The sequence below is a fragment of the Octodon degus genome, unplaced genomic scaffold, assembly GCF_000260255.1.
Source record: "Octodon degus isolate 3935 unplaced genomic scaffold, OctDeg1.0 scaffold00049, whole genome shotgun sequence".
NCBI lineage: Eukaryota > Metazoa > Chordata > Mammalia > Rodentia > Octodontidae > Octodon > Octodon degus.
This window is the reverse complement of record NW_004524625.1, coordinates 2,855,264-2,873,241: the sequence shown is the minus strand read 5'-3', so window position 1 is coordinate 2,873,241 and position 17,978 is coordinate 2,855,264.

Here is a 17,978-nt window from a genome sequence, read left to right as displayed (position 1 = left end):
CACAGCAGCAGCTCTACTAGCACAAGAGGCAAAAAAAGTTTACTTTAGGACAATCTATCACAGTCCACTCACCCCATCACCTCAGTGAGCTTCTTACACATGAGACACTTCCAGCCTTAATGATCCCTTCTTGCATGCAACAGATCCACCTAATGTTCATAGAGGACACTTCCATTGATATTTCTACCAGTGGCTCTCTTAATCCTGCTACTTTACTCCCCACCTCTGATGAGGCTCCCCAACATAGTTGTGTTGAGGTCCTGCAGATGACCCCATCTCCCTTCCCCTGCAAAGACAGCACTCCCCTTCCCACAGCTTCTGACACGTGGTTTATAGATGGCAGCTCAACAAACATAGCCACCCAAAAGAGGGCAGGATATGCCATAGTAAAGGGGTCAACTGTAATAGAAGCAGTCCCATTACCACCTGAGACGTCTTCATAGAAGGCAGAGCTCATAGCCCTTATATGTGCCCTCACACTAGCCAAAGACAGAGCTACACAGACTCTAAGTACACATTAAGTATTCTCCACTCTCATGATGCTATCTGGCAAGAAAGGGGATTTATCAGCACCCAGGGAATTTATATTACCAATGCACCTCTCATTCTTTAACTTCTAGAGGCAGCACAGCTTCCCAAACAGGTGGCAGTCATTCACTGCAGGGGACACCAGGCTCCGTCAGACCCAGTTGCTCAGGGTAATGCCTTGCTGACACACAAGCCAAATTAGCTGCTCAATAGCTATATCCTTCTCACCTTCTTCCTATCTTCCCAAAATCTATGCCTTCACCCCAATATTCACCAGAACAACTACAGTTGCTTCACAAACATGACTGTTACCAAAACACACAGGGATGGATTTTTCAAGGACCAAAACTCCTTCTCCCAAACCAACAAGCAGTAGCCATTATCACCAATCTACACAGTTGCTTTCATTTTGGTACTCAGGCTCTATATAAACTCTTAGCTCCTATCACCACACACCCTTCCTTAAAAGCTATCATTCACCAGGTAACTCAAAACTGTCAGCTTTGTGCTAAGACTTCTCCTCAGGGACATTTACCACCCCCCTCTTTCCCAACCCACCAGCTCCATGGACACACCCCAGGAGAAGACTGGCAAATAGATTTTACACACGTGCTTTGCTACAAGACACAGAGGTACCTTCTCACTTTCATCTGCACTTTCTCAGGGTGGATAGAGGCCTTTCCCACTACTCAAGAAACTGCAGATGTAGTTGCTAGAGTTCTCATACAGGATATCATTCCCAGATTTGGGCTCCCCCAGACTATTCAGTCAGATAATGGCCCAGCATTCATTTCCCAAATCACTCAGAAGTAGCTTTAAGCCTTAACATCACTTGGCACCTACATATACCATACCATCCACAGTCCTCTGGTAAAGTAGAAAAGGCAAATGGACTCTTAAAGTCTCATCTCACAAAACTCATTTCAGAGCTATATCAGCCCTGGCCTCAGCTCCTTCCCTTAGCTCTAACTAGACTTAGGGCACTCCCTGGGGCCCCCACTTTCCTAAGTCCATTTGAGCTCATGTATGGTAAGCCTTTTCTGCTTCATAGCTTCCCCACTCCTGATAACATCTCTCCCATTGCTGATTATGTTCCTGTTCTATCCTTTCTCCAGTACTTGCTGTGACAACATGCAGACACCTGCCTCCCACAACCAGTAGCTACCACTCAATTGGTACCATCTATATTTCCTGGAAACTTAATATATCTTAAATCCTCTAAGCCTACAGGATTAGATCCTACGTGGACAGGCCCTCACTTGGTCACACTTTCAACACCAATAGCGATAAAAGTCACCAGCCTGCCCTCCTGGGTCCACATTACTTGAGCCAAATGGTGCCCAGATGACTCCCTTCCACCAGACAATCCCACCCCTCTAGAGTGGTCTTCACAATTGCTGTTGCCAACGTACCTCCGCCTAATCAAGGACTCAAAAAACCCATGACTCATGCATTGCTTCCCCATCTGGTTCCTGATCCTGTATTCCCTGCTGTTCATCTCATTTGCCATTGGACTCTGGACCATTTGCCCAGATGACTTTCAGGTACCACAAAAGGTAGCTCTCATACTCTTATATTTTGCAGCAATTTTTGGAATTCCAACACTCAACTGTCTGTTATAAGGTTGCTAGGAACCAACTACTCTCAAATATGTTCCAGCTCCTGAGTTTCATGCTTTTCCTACTTCCAACATGCTCTAGTTCACCTTCAACTACACAGCCCATTTATACCACAATGCTCTCTCTGTCAGATCAAGGGATAATAGGTCCTTACAATTTTACTCCCTCTAATCCCAAGGTTGTCTTCCATATCTCTTATTGTCAGCTAGTACCAATCCAACAAACTTGGGATGTGGGAGATACCTGGAAGGGACAGCAAGAGGAAAAGGTGGCACACACAGAGTGGAGACTGGATTCAAAATGTACTTCACCTGTAGGAATATGTTGTTACCTGGATAGCCTGTATATCACTCCGTGACCTCTCTCACTTCACCAGTGAAAATGTGTCTATGCCAATGTCTTCTATTGTGACAGTGAGGGCTGTGAAACCATAGGCATAAATAAACTATGGACAAATCTTAAAAGATGCAGACCCATTTATCTCAGTCTGGTTTGTAGGTTGGTTTGATGCCAGACAGGTAACAATTTCAAGCCCCCATGCAACACGCTCTGAACTCCTCTTGGGCAGAACTTGGGGACTCTATTTCCATAATGCTGGTAATACATGGCAGACACCTTATGGCAATTTTATGACCACAAAAACTCAATTTATATCTCCACTTCCTGTTATTGAGATCCCAGACTACCCTTCAAATGTACTACAACAGAAAGTCATTCCTCCTATCCCTCAACTTCTGTCACATGCCTATGACACTCTCTCACACACCTCCAATCTCACAGAATGCTGGCTCTGCATCCCCTACAGGCAAGACCTCTATATGGCAGCTCCCACATTCTGGAATAGTTCCCATCTATCTTTCCCACCTAAACTTGCCATAGTAGGCCCCCTACTCATTCATAACTCTCAGCAATGGTCAGCTAATCTTACTTGTCTGATCTCTCAATCTAAAAACTACTCACTTCAATTACAAGATCTTCCCCACTGTGCTGAGTACATTACACACACAAAAGACATGGCAGTTTGCCCACCTAAAGGTTGGTTTATAGGATGTAAAATGGGGCTTATACTTGCCTGCCCCCAAAATGGACAGGATCCTGTACACTTGTGCTTTTGGTGCCAGCCATGACTTTAAATTCACAATACACTATAGAAACACATCTCTTGTCTGAGTCACCAAAAAACCATCTCACTAAAACAAAAAGAGCTGCTCATATCCCAGTCCTCATTGGGGTGAGCATTTTCTCAGTTCTTGGAGTAGGACTTGGGGCAGGAGGACTAGGCACAGCTATTTATTCTGCAAATCTCTATCACCAACTCTCTCTCGATTTACACCAAAAAATAGATGAGATAACACCTGCCATTAATTCACTTCAAAACCAAATTAATAGTCTTGCTGTTGTTGCCCTCCAAAACCGCTGAGCTTTAGATGTTCTGACAGCTGAAAAGGGTGGGACATGTGCCATGCTGGAGAATGCTGCTACTTCATAAATGAATCTGGGATAGTTATGGACAAACTAAAATGCCTTTGTAACTGGCTTGAACAAAAGTGCCAAGAACTAAGGTACTACTCACTCACCATATAATACCCCCATACACATTTGGATCATGGGCTCCTTATGTGGTCCCTCTTCTGGGACCACTAATTATAATAATACTTTTACTCATAGCACCTTGCCTTTTTAAACTTTTGTCCAGATTTCTCCAATCCAGGATTCGTGCCTTTACTACCAGAGAGAGTCTCACCCTGATTGACATGCCTGGGACCAGCTTCTACATGGTACCAACCCATCACCATCATGACGATGCCCCCGTTCAGCAGGAAGCAGTCTAAGAGAGTCAGCACCCCTTTATAACAAACCAAAGATGGGAATGATGGGTCCAGCCCAAGTGGGAACTGGCTGAATCACCATGGCATCTCCACAAGGTGACGATGAGTCCAGAGGAACTACCTACCTCTTCTTCCCAGCATTCCCTCCATCCAGTGCACCAAGATGATTTACCTCACCTCCCAGGATATCCAATGAACCCTCACAATGTCATCACCTCACCTCCCAAGGCCCCACCCCCTTTAGGAACATATAAATATGGCTGCCCTCCACTGTTTGGACCCAAGGGTTTCCACGTGTCTTTCCCTGTGGTCCTCCCGTGTCCACAATAAAAGCCTCTTGTATCTTTTCTGTCTCTTTGCTGTGCCACCACCGTTGCCACCACCATTGCCACTGGGTGAACTCTGTCAAAGGGAAATATGAAAAGCTTTACAATCTTTTTGGAAGGAAGCATTTGTATATGCTGGGCCATTGTCAATCTTAAGTGTCTGTGGTCATCCAAGGGCACCAAATGCATCCAAATAGTGAACAATGACATGTTTAGCTGCTTCACCAGTGTGGACAGAAGCAAAAATGAATCCTGAGAAAGTGTTTATGAACCAAACATAAAGAATCAAATTTAGTAATGTGTGTGATATCCATCTGCCAAAGATGATTTGGGTGTCACTCCCAGGGATTGAGCCCCATAGAAGGTGAGGGTAGATGTGTTAAACATGAGGAACATTATTTAACAATTATTCAAATTATTTAACAATTTCTTGGGCCTGTTCTTGGGTCAAATTGATACAGGGAGAAAAACTGGTCTCGGGTGGGTCTCTGGAACTGACCTGCATGAGTTCGTGTTCTCTAAAATGGAAGAATAAATTTTAGGAACAAACAGAGGTTATGAGCACAATATATTTATTTATTCATTTTTGTGACAGAACCGGGAGATTGAACTCAGGCCCTTGCACTTGCCAGGGAAGAGCTTATTCCACTGAGCCATCTCCCTGGCCCCCAGTGCTTATTTGGGGTTTTGTGTTTTTTTGCGGAACCAAGGATTGAACTCAGGTCCTTGTGCTTGCCAGACGAGCACTTATTTTACTGAGCTATGTCCCTGGCCCCATGTAAATTTTTTTTGTTGTTGTTGCACAATATATTTATTGAGAGAAAGAAAGTTCCTGTCCTGAGAGAGGGACAGGGTGGGGGTGGGGCCCGAGCGGGTAGTTCCTCTAGGAAGTTGTCTCTTGCAGGGACTTTTATAGAGGAAAACCATGTGGTGAGGTGGGTCTAAGGTGGTGGAGAAGACATGGGAACTTGCTTAGTTGGGCATGAGGTGGGACAAAACTATGGTCAACCAATGAGATTGCAAGCATCATTGCTCAGGTAAAATGGATTAAATCCAGTGTATCAAATGGGAATGTGAGTCACATAGGGAGCGGGCATGAATAGGAACAGGGTCTCTTCCTGTTGAGGGTTCGGCTAGTGACTCATTTGGGCTCTTTCAAGTTGATTGATACTATTTAAGATATCAATCCCTAATGCCCATCCCTAGGGAAGCATGTAGCTGTGCTTCCTCTTTTTGTCTTGGTCTTGAGGTGTGGCCCATATGGGAGTGTCTGTCTCTTCCAAGTTGCAAAGTCACCTTGTATTCCATCTTGTCCTCTTGAGTGCCTGACCCTGTCTAACTGCCTATAATATTTCTATCTAACTCAGCTGCCTACAACAAAATGAAACTGTTTGCATAAGGTAGAAGCATTTTGATGAAAGGTGACATGAGACACAGAAACCTGCTGAATAGTATCTGAGAGAGTATGGGGCCGGGGAGATGGCTCAGTGGAATAAGCGCTTCCCTGGCAAGCATAAGGACCTGAGTTCAATCCCCGGTTCCGAAAAAAAAAAAAAAAAAAGAGTAACAGTCACAGCACCCAGTAATTTGTCTGTAGTAGCATTCTTTTTTTCATATAGGGTAATGAAACTCCCAACCTGAAAGATACCTGGGCCTAGTTTGTGTTCTCTAAAACTGAAGAATGAATTTTAGGAATAATGGAGGTTAAGAGCAGAATATAATTATTGGGAGAAATAAAGGTCCTGTCTGAGAAAAGGACAGCATAGGTAACCAAGTGGGTTGCCCAGAAACCTGCCTTTTGTAGGGACTTTTGTACAGCAAAACCATAGGTGAGGCAGGTCTAAGGTGGAAAACATGGGAATCCACTAGTTAGGCCGGAGGTGGGACAAAACTATAGTCAACCAATAGGATTACAAAGCACAATTGCTCAAGTAAAATTGATTAAATCCAAGACTAAATGGGGAAGGGAGCATAGTGCAAGTGGGCATGAATACAGAACAGGGGCTTTTCCTGTAGGGGGTGGGGTCAGTGACTTTCTGATTTCAAGGTGATTGATATTTAGATTATAAATCCCTAATGCCCATCCCTAGGGAAGTATGTGACTGCATTTGTTTACTCTTTTGTCTTGAGGTCTGACGAACAACAGGAGTGTCTGTCTACCAGAGTTACAAAGTCATCTTTTGTTTCATACTGTCTCCTTGAGGGCCTAGCCCTATCTGACTGCCTATAATATTTCTATCTAATTTAGTTGTGTACAGCACCATTAATGTGGGATCAATATCTGCACAAATCCAAATCATCTCAGGCAGTGTAACCCACTTTTTATGGGCTCATACAACCTCTTTATGTTTCAGGCAACTGAATTAGATAGAAATAATATAGGCAGTCAGACAGGGCCAGGCCCTTAAGGAGACAAGATGGAAGACAAGAACAACTTGGAAGAGACAGACACTCCCATATGAGCCACACCTCAAGACATAAGAGGAAACACAGCTACATACTTCCCTAGGGATGGGCATCAGGGATTCATATTCTAAATAGGTATCAGTCACCTTGAAAGAGCCCAAATGAGTCATTAACCCAACCCCCAATAGGAAGAGACCCTGTCCTGTATTTGTGCTCCCTTGCTATATGACTCGCATCCTCATTTGATAGTGGATTTAATCAACTTTACCTGAGCAATGGTCTTTGTAATCTCATTGGTTGACCATAACTTTGTCCCACCTCATGCCCACCTAAGTGAGTTCCCATGATCTCCATCACCTTAGACCTGCCTCACCACATGGTTTTCCTCCATAAAAGTCCCTAGAAGAGACAACTTCTTGGAGACCACCTGCTCCGGGACCCCCTCTTGTCCCTGTCTTGGACAGGAGCTCTCTTTCCCTCAACAAATATATTCTGCTCATAACCTTCTTTTGTTCCTAAAATTCATTCTTCATGTTTAGAGAACATAAACTCATTCCAGGTAACTTCCAGGTCGGGAGCTTCATTTTTTTCTCCTATATCATTTAGAGGTCATCCACCAAGACCATTTTTACCCCATGTCATTTACACCATTTATTTGCATTTTCAAAGGCCAATTGCTGAACTATTAATTTGCTAGCTTCTGTGTCACTTATAATTATCTGACTAGCTTGCAGTAAGCATGTAACAAAATCTTGAAAAGGTTCATCATGGCTCTGAGGAATGGAAGCCAAATTAAGAGATGCCTAACACTTTGAAGGAAGTACCCTCCAGGCCCTAGTGTCAGCTATCTTAGTTTATTCATATATTGCAATGCAAAGGTCAGTTGATTGTGATAGCAAAAGCACCCTCCATGATTAACATATCTTTTGTAATGGCTATATTATGAACAGCATTTTGAGTTGCTTGGTCCTTTGCAATATTCAAAGAAATTTCCTTTCCACAGCAAATAATCTCCCGGATTCCAACATGCTTTAGTTATTTCTTTCCAATCATTTGGGGCCATAATGTTAGCCATAATGTCTACTAAGCTCAAGGTAGGTAAGAGCAGTAGGGCCATAAGTAGCAACAGCTTGTTTTAATTCTTTTAAGATTTTAAAATGTACAGCTTCATGAAGACTTACAAGTTGCCCTGGATGATCAGGGACTTGAATTCAGTAATAGGGCAATTGTATTGAAGACCCTTCACGGACTCCCCTGCTTTTATGGCTTCTTTTAGTGCCAACCACAAGGCAAAGAAAATGGCTGTACTTTCCTAGAGGCAGAAGTTCTGATCTGTTATTCAGTGAAATTTCTCTGAGCTGAGGTAGCCAGGATTGTAGTCTGTGAATGTAAAAATGATTGAATGTTGAGGAATAAAATTTTGGGGGAAAGAACTCTCTGGTGGGGAAGGATCCTTTTTGTCTCACATTGCTCCTTCCTTATTTGATGGAGCAAGACTAAAAGTTGGAAGCTTTATCTTTTGGGTGCCATTGCTCCTCCTCCTTGTCCCACTCAGACTTGGGACTTGATTTTGAAGGAGAGCTATGACATAAATCCTTTGTGTTTGAAAAACTCTTCTAACTTTAGCCCCAAAAAGAAATGTAAATACAGGATCAAGCATGCCAAAACCACTTCTACAAAGATGCATCTCTGATTCTTGAGATTCTGTCTGTCCTATATTTAACTCAACATAATATTTTCTCTTTTGTTTTCTCTCACACCTATTTCTCTCTTTAAGAATGTTTATCTCAAGAGGTTGGGGAGATGGCTCAGTGGAATAAGTGCTTCCCTGGCAAGCACAAGGGTCTTAGTTCAATCCCTGGTTCTGCCCCCCCCCCAAAAAAAAAGAATATTTATCTCTCTGGCCCTAATGAGCCCATTTCTGGCCTTAGTGAACCTGTTTCTGGCCCTCATGATCTTGTTTCCTCAAGTTTTACACATCATATACCAGTACCAATGCATACTTGTACTGAATACTGGCTCTAACCAATTCACTTCCATCATGCTCTTTGGAAGTGTTACTGCTGCCCACACTTATCTTGTACCTGGTGTCCTGGTCATGCATCAAATGTAGGGATCTGATGGTTGGTCTCTGGATGTGATCCACTGTACTCTTGGAGGAAATTGCAGCAGGAATGAGGAAAAGATAGACAAGAAAGCAAGAGCTGAATAAGGTGGTGGCCTGTATACTTTTTTAAGAATTAATAACTGCATCTAAAGAAGACATTGATAAAAAATAGAGGAGAATAGAAAAATGATGGATTCCGTGAATGAGAAATTCAGGAAAGAAATAGATCACATGAAGCAGAGTCAAAGAGATGTAGAGGAACTTAAAATCTCAATGACAACTTTCCAAAACAATTTGAATGAAAGTGGAGATAAATAGTCAAGTTCCCAGAAACCCAGCACAAGAACAAAATACTGGAAGTCACTAGAGAAAAGAAGCAGATCACATTCAAAGGAAAAATTGTCAGAATTATGGCCAACTTCTGTTCACAAACCATGAAGGCAAGAAGGGCATGGAGCAGAGTCTTTTAAGTCCTCTATGTAAACAAAGATGAACTCTATGTACTAGACTAATATACCCTGCAAAACTCTCTTTCAAGTTTGATGGAGAAGTGAAATACTTCCATGACAAAGAAAAACTAAAGAATTTCATGATAACAAAGGAAAAACTGCACAGATGACTGAAAGATGTTCTAGAGAGGGACCAAAATGATCAGAACTCCATGAATGAGAACAGAAGGAACCCACTAAGTAGGGCAAACAATTAAACACAAGAGAAAAAGGAAAAAGGAGTAAACAACAGCAGGTAAATAACATGTCAATCATAAGTCAACACATCTCAATTATAACCATCAGTGTAAATGGACTGAATTCACCAATTAAGAGAAATAGACTGGCATAGTGGATTAGGAAATAAAATCCAATAATATGCTGCATACAAGAAACACACCTAACTCATAAAGAAATTAATAGGCTGAAAGTCAAAGGGTTGAAAACAACACTACATGCCCCAGCACCTCAGAAAAAAGCAAGGGTAGCAATGCTGTTCTCAGACAGTCTCAACTTCAAAGCAAGAATGATCAAATGAAATAAAGAAGGCCACTATATAGTAGTTAGGGGAAAAATTGAAGAAGAAGATGTAACACTCATGAATACCTATGCACCAAACATGGGAGCACCTAACTATATAAGACATATCTTAATTGATATGAAAAATTAATATCCAATACTGCAATCTTAACAGGAGACCTTAACACCACCTTATACCAAAAAGATAGATGAAGCAGACAAAAAATTAGCAAAGAAGTAGCAGAACTGCACCAGAGCTTGGAATAAATGGACTTGGTGGACATATACAGAGTGTTCCACCCAATCACCACTGAATACACATTTTTTTCAGCTGCACATTGGTCATTTTCTAAAATAGACCACATACTAGCATAGGTCATGCTTAAGTATCTGTAAGAAAACAGAAATTATCCCATGTATATTATCTGACCACAGTGCAATCAAACTTGAAATAAACGACAAACAAAACAGAAAAACTCCCTAAATACATGAAAATTAAACAACACCTTACTCAGCAATCAATGAGTTACAGATGAAATTAAACAAGAAATACAACAATATCTACAATTCAATGAAAATTTAAACACAACTTATCGGAATTTATGGGATGCAATGAAAGCAGTTCTCAGAGGGAAATTCATAGCTGTGAACTCACACATTAGGAAAAAAACAGAAAGGGTACAAATAAAAACATTAATGCTGCACCTTCAACAATTAGAAAAGAAAGAGCAAAGCAAACCCAGAGCCTAAAGATGGGAAGAAATCATAAAGATTACACCAGAAATTAATTCCATTGAGATGAAGAAGACAGTTCAAAGTATTAATGATTCAAAAAGCTGGTTCTTTGATAGATTAAATAAAATTGATAAGCCCCTAGCTAATCTCATCAAAAAGAGGAAAGAAAAAATTCAAATACAAGCAAAAAAGAATAAAAAGTGTGTAATCACCACAGACCCAGTGGGAATTAAGAAGATTATTAATAGCTACTTTGAGAATCTTTATGCTCCCAGAAGAGAAGACATAGACAAAATGGACAGATTCCTAGGAAGGTAAAAATTGCCAAAAGTGAATCAAGAAGATATAACAACTCTCATTAACCCAATAACAGCCAATAAAATATGAAATGTAATAAAAAGCCTGCTGACAAAGAAAATTCCAGGACCTGATGGATTCACTGCTGAATTCTACAAGAAATTTACCGATGATATAATACCTACACTCCTCAAACTCTTCAATGAAATGGAAAAGGAAACAGTTCTCCCAAAATCATTCCTGGAGGCAAGTATTATACTGATGGCAAAACAAAGGAAAGACACAACTAAAAAAGAGAAAGGCAGGCCAATCTCCCTCATGAATATAGATGCAAAAATCTTTGATAAAAACCTAGCAAATAGAATACAGCAAATCATCAAGAAGACCAGACACCATAATTAGGTAGGATTCATCCCAGGGATGGAAGGATGGTTGCAAATCAATAAATGTAATACACTATATCATTACAGTTCAATCTAAAAATCACATGATCATTTCAATTGATACAGAAAAGACTTTTGACAAAGTCCAACACTCATTCATGCTCAAAGTCCTACAGAAAATGGAATAGAAAACCTCTACTTCAATCTGGTAAAAGCCATCTATGACAATCCAATGTCTAATATAATTCTTTTTTTTTTTTTTTTTTTGCAGAAATGGGGATTGAGCTCAGACCCTTGCACTTGCTAGGGAAGTGCTTATTCCACTGAGCCATCTCCCTGGCCCCCAACGTCTAATATAATTCTAAATGGGGGAAAACTGAAATCTTTTACTCTCAGGTCTGGTACACAACAAGGATGTCCTCTATCACCAATCCTATTCAGTACAGCTCTGGAATCATTAGCTAGAGCCATTAGACAAGAGAAAGAAATAAATAGAATAAGAATAGGTAAAGAAGTTAAATTATCATTATTTGCAGATGACATAATACTTTACTTGGAAGGCCCAAAAATCTCCACCAAGAAGCTACTAGAATTGATATGCAAAATCAGTAGCATAGTGGGATACAAAGTCAATACCCAAAAATCAATAGCATTCTTCTACACAGATAACAAACACACTGAGAGGGAAATTAGAGAAAACAATACCTTTTACAATAGCACCATGGAAAATGAAATACCTTGAAATTCATCTAACTAAAGAAGTCAAAATCTTTTCATGGAAAATTACAGTACTCTGAAAAAAGAGATCATATAGGATTTCAGAAACTGGAATGATATTCCCTGCTCCTGGATAGGAAGAATGAACATCCTGAAGATGGTCATATTGCCGAAATTGCTGTACAGGTTTAATGTAATCCCTATCAAACTATCACCAACATACCTCCCAGACCTAGAGAAATCATTCCTAAAATTTATCTGGAACCAGAAATGACCTAGCATAGCAAAGACAATCCTGGCCAACAAAGACAAGGCAGGAGGCATTACATTTCCTGGCTTGAAATCATACTACAAAGCTACTGTGATAAAATCAGCATGGTACTGGCAACAAAGTAGATCTGGACATCAATGGAATAGACTAGAACATGCAGAGGCCTCTATGAGCACACTCAGCCACCTGATCTTCAACAATGGTGCCAAACACACTTACTGGAAGAAAGATAGCCTCTTTAACGAATGGTGCTGGAAAAACTGGCTCTCCACATGCCGAAAACTAAAACTTGACCCAGGTCTATCACCATGCACTAAGCTAAAATCAAAATGGAATTAAAGATCTAAACATTAAAACAGAAACACTAAATCTACTGGAAGAGAAAGTGGAGGAACTCTTGAAGACATAGGGGTAGGCAAAGAGTTCATGAACAAAAATGAAATTGCACAGGTATTACTTGAAAGAATTAACAACTGGGATCACCTCTTATTGAGAAGTTTTTGCACATCAAAAGAAATTACCAACAAAGTGAAAAGACAACACACCCATTTGGAAAAAATCTTACCTAATAGGCTCTCAGACAAAGGTCTGCTCTCTAGAATGTATAAAGAACTAAAAAACTTTAGGCACCCCAAATTTAAAGACCCATTCCAGAAATGGGTATCCAAGATGAGCACACACTTCTCAGAAGACAAAATGAAAGAAGCAAAGAAATATATGAAAAATGCTCCATTTCATTAGCTATCCATGAAATGCAAATTAAAACAACACTGAGACACCATCTCACCCCAAAAGAATGGCTATCATAAAGAAATCAACCAAGAACAACGTTGGAGAGGCTGTAGGGAGAAAGGAACCCTTCTGCACTGCTGGTGGGAATATAGACTGGTATAACCATTATGGAAATCAGTGTGGAGACTCCTTAAAAAACTAGGACTGGAAATCCCATTCCAGTCAGCTATCCCCCTACTGGGAATTTTCCTGGAGCAACTGAAAACACCATATCATAGTGATGTATGTGCACCTATGTTTATAGCAGCACAATTTGTGATAGCCAAATGTTGGAAACAACCAAGATGCCGTCACATGAGTTACAATTGAAAAAGATGTGGTATTTTTATGCAATGGAGTATTGCTCACCTACAAAGAATGATAAACTCGAAGTCTTCATATTTAAGTTTATGCCACTCGAAGATATACTTATAAGTGAAATAAACCAGACCCACATGTGTAAATATTGTATAGTCTCCCTTGTATATGATCTCAAAAGAAGAATTACAAATAGAAAGGTATAACACAATTAAAAGGAATTCGAGAACTTGGGGATTGGACAATGAGGAGAGGGCAAGGAGAAAAGCTGGAAAACATGACAGGGGCAAAGCCATACATTTATATACACAAAATTGGTGAGGCAATGATCCTGACATCACTGGGTTTTTGAAACTAGTAGTTAATTGGTAGGATTCTCACCCTGACTAACTATATATTCTGATACCTATGAACCAAGAAACTGCACTGAAGATAGCAATATGTAATAGAAGGGTCACACTTGGAATGGTTGTTATCCTGGTCTTCTAAATACATAGCTTGTCATGGCATACCAATTATTACCACACTGTCTCTCAAGAAAATATTTTTTTCTTTTTTTTAATAAAGCATAATTAATGAGAAAAAAGACACAAGGAAAAAAAATGCCATAGGACTGTCCTGCTACAACGCTGTATGTGGTTAGATTTCTAAATTCCTGTGTAAAAATATGTAACTGTTTAGTTCTATTTTTAGTCATTTTTTCTTCATATTAAGTAGGGACTTAAAGTTTAACATATCAATACTTGATGGAAAATACCTGTTCCATGTTATGCCTAAGATCTTTGATGTTTAGACAGATAGTGTAAAATGAACTGCATATTATGCAGGGTAATAAGAAGCTTCTCTTCTGGAGGGTTAACAACTTAAGTTTGCAGACCAAAAATTAGAGAAAAAGGAGGGTGAAAAGGACAGCCACATTTTGACCCTAGCCTTTCAAGGTCAGTGAAGACTCAGGACATAGGAGAGTGTGTAATGGAACATCATGTAACTCAGTTGTGCCCCATATTTTCTGATCAAAGAGATTATGGAGCCACAGAGGAATGTGATCAATGATGGACAGTGTGCCTATGGAGAGTCACATGGAGAGAAAACACTCTTTCAGGCTTTCACAGAGAGCAAACTGGTCAAGCAATGGTTGTGACTCATCCTTATGGCTGACACTGACATAGGATCTACAAGTGCGGTATGGGATTACAGGATAAATCCTGAGGGTCTTGACTGACCTTGTCAGATACAAAAGTTACATTTCTTATTATATAGGTCTTGCTTTATCTTGGTCTTAACCATCCAGCAGAAAAGTATAAAAATGAGATATATAAAGTAAAGCCATACTAATATGATGATTTGTGAAAGGCTCAGGTCAACAACTTCTGTGGATAACCCATTATTATTGTGGACTGCTGGACTGTGTTAGATTGTTTTGCTGAATTCACGTACCTATATTATTTGGATGCCAGTGGAGCACCCATTTCTGACAGGACTAAACAAAAAAAGGGGATACAAAGGAAGGACCATTTTGTATTTGTGTTTACAGAATAGGTAGAATAGATATACAGCTACTTTTGCTTAATTCAATGAGAAGAAAGATTTGTAGTAATAGTGTTTGGACAGATATCCTGTCTGCTTCTTGTACTATGGATAACCACTAAGAAGATAAAAATGTACAATGCATTAGTTATTAAAACTGTCCTATTAGAAAAATAAAAAATGATTAATACATTGCATATTGTTGTCTTCATAGTGGTTATTCATAGTATGAGATGCAGACATGAGATCCTGTCCAAACACTATTAGTAGAGATCTGTCTTCTCACTGAATTAAGAGAAAGTAGCTGTATATCTATCCTATTTTGAATATACAGACACAAAGTGGTCCTTCATTTGTATCTGCTTTTTTTTTAGTTTTGTCAGAGAAGGGTACTCCACTGTCATTTAAATATGGTAGGTGCATGAATTCAGCAAAATATTCCAATATAGTCCAGTAGTACATAATAGTAGTGGGTTTTCTGTAAGAGTGGAAATGTCAGAAGTTGTTGACTTGAGCCTTTTACAGTTCAGTATATTAATATGGCTTTACTTTTTGTACTTCATTTTTATACTTTTCTGCTGGATGTTTAAGACCAAGATAAAACAAGATGTATATAACAAGAAAATTAACTTCTGTATCTGCCAAGGTAAATCAGATCCCCTCAGGATTTAGTCTGAAACCCTGTACCACAGTCTGTAGATCCTTTGTCAGTGTCTGCCATTTGGATGAGTTACAACCATTGCTTGATCAATTTGCTCCCTGTGAAAGTCTGAGAGAATGCTCTCTCTCCATGTTGCTCTCCTTAGGCACACTCTACATCATTATATATCTCTTCATTTGTAAAGTGTATATTTATCTCATATGACACTTTTTGGATTGTGTCTTTGAATATTGAGGCCCGACTTTTAAAAATTCTCCACATATTCTAGATAGGAGTCATTTGTTTGAAGGACTGTCTGCTGTAATTATTTCCCAGTTCATGGGGGTTTCTTCTTACTCTGTTAGTGATTTCATTCGACATGCAGAAACTTTTTAAAGAGGTAAGATACTAATTGTTGATTCTTTGAAGTATTGTTCAGTTTGATTTTATTCATGAACTCTTTACCTACCCTTATGTCTTTAAGGTTTCTACATACATTTTGCTCCAGAAGATTTAGTGTTTTTGTTTTAATATTTAAATCTTTGATCCAGTTGGAGAGATAGCTCAGTTGAATAAGGATGTGCCTGGCAAGCACAGGGTCCTGAGTTCAATTCCCAGTACTGCAAAAAAAACCCAAAACAAAACAAAACAAAAAACCCCCCAAAAGTTTGATCAACTTTTTATTTATTTTTATGGTCATTTTTAAATTTTTTTTAATTTTAGGTGTAGGGTCTACAGGGTGTTTAGGGTCTCACTCCTAGATTGCACTCATAGTGATCTGCCTGTTTATAGCCTCCCAAGAGCTGGCATTATAGTCAAGAGTCACTATGCCCAGTCTCAACTGATATCTCAGCACACTCCAGGGGCAAGGCTGGCACTGTAGGCCCAGGGATTGAACCACCATCTCTTGTGCCTGCTTGCAGGTGCTTTAATCTGCTGAGCTATTTGGCTGGCCCTCATTTTTATGTTTTTATTCATTTTAATGAGAAAAAAAGATAAAATAGAGATAAGAGTTTCAAAATAGATTAGTAGGACAGTTAAAATAATTAATACATTGCATATTGTTGTCTTCATAGTAGTTTTTCACAGGACAAGATGCAGAGATGATATCTTGTCTAAACAATATTAGTACAAACTTTTCTTCTCAATGTACTAAGAGAAAGTAGCTGTATATCTAACCTAACTATGATTGTAGTTTAGTGCATGGTGATACACACTGGCATAATTTTAGCCTTTGACATGTGGAATTCCAGTTTTTCCAGCATATATTAAAGAGGCTGTTTTGGTTCTTGTGAACATGCTTGGCCGCTTTGTCAAAAATAAGGTGGCTGAGTGTGTCTGTAGTTGTGTCTACATCTTCTAATCTGTTCCATTGATCCTCATATCTGTCTTTATGACTGTACCATGCTGATTTTATCACTGTAGCTTTATAGTATAATTTCAGGTCAGGGATTGTGATGCCGCTTGCCTCTTCTTTGATAGCCAGAACTGCCTTTGCTATTTTTGATCTCTTCTGATTCCAGATGAATTTTAGGAATGTTTCCTCTAGCTCTGTGATATATACTAATGGTATTTTAATTAGCTTTGCATTGAATCTGTATAACAATTTTGGGAGTATGGCGATTTTCACAGTGTTGATTCTTTCTTATCCAGGAGCAAGGAATGTGTTTCCATTGTCTCAAATCCTCTTCAATCTCTTTTTTCAGAGTATCATAACCTTCACTTGTATAAATCTTTTACTTTCTTTATGAGATTCATTGCTAAGTATTTCATTCTTGGGGATGTTGTTTTGAAAGGTCATGTTTCCCTAATTTCTCACTGAGTGTGGGTGTGTTTGTGTGTTCATTGTTTGTGTACAATAGCCCAACTAATTTTTGAGTTTTGACTTTGTATTCTTCTAAGTTACTGAATTTGGTTATTAAATCTAGAAGACATTTGGTGGAGTTTTGGGGGTGTTCCATGCACAGTAACATGTTATCTGCAAGTAATGATAATTTCATTTTTTTCCCATCTTTATTCCTGTTATATCTTTCTCTTGTCTACTTTCTATGGCTAATGTTTCCAGAAACATATTGAACAGGAGTGGAGACAGTGAACATACTCATCTTGTTTCTGAATTTAAAGTGAAGGCTTTCAATTTTTGCCTATTTCGTATGATGTTGGAGGTTGGTTTCCCATACATGGTTTTTATTAGGTTGAGATATAGATCATCCATTCTGATATTCTGGAGGGATTTTTTTTTTTTTTTTTATGAACCGGGAATTGAACTCAGGATCTTGCACTTGCCAGAAAAACCCTTATTCCGGGAGGAATTTTTATCACAAATGAGTGTTGGACTTTGTCAAAAGCTTTTTCTGCATCTATGGAGATGATCATGTGGTTTTCATGGCTCTATTATTGTTGTGTATTACTTTATAGATTTGCATATGTTGAACCATCCCTGCATTCCTAGAATGAATCCTATTTTGTTGTGATGTGCAATCTTCTTGAATATTAT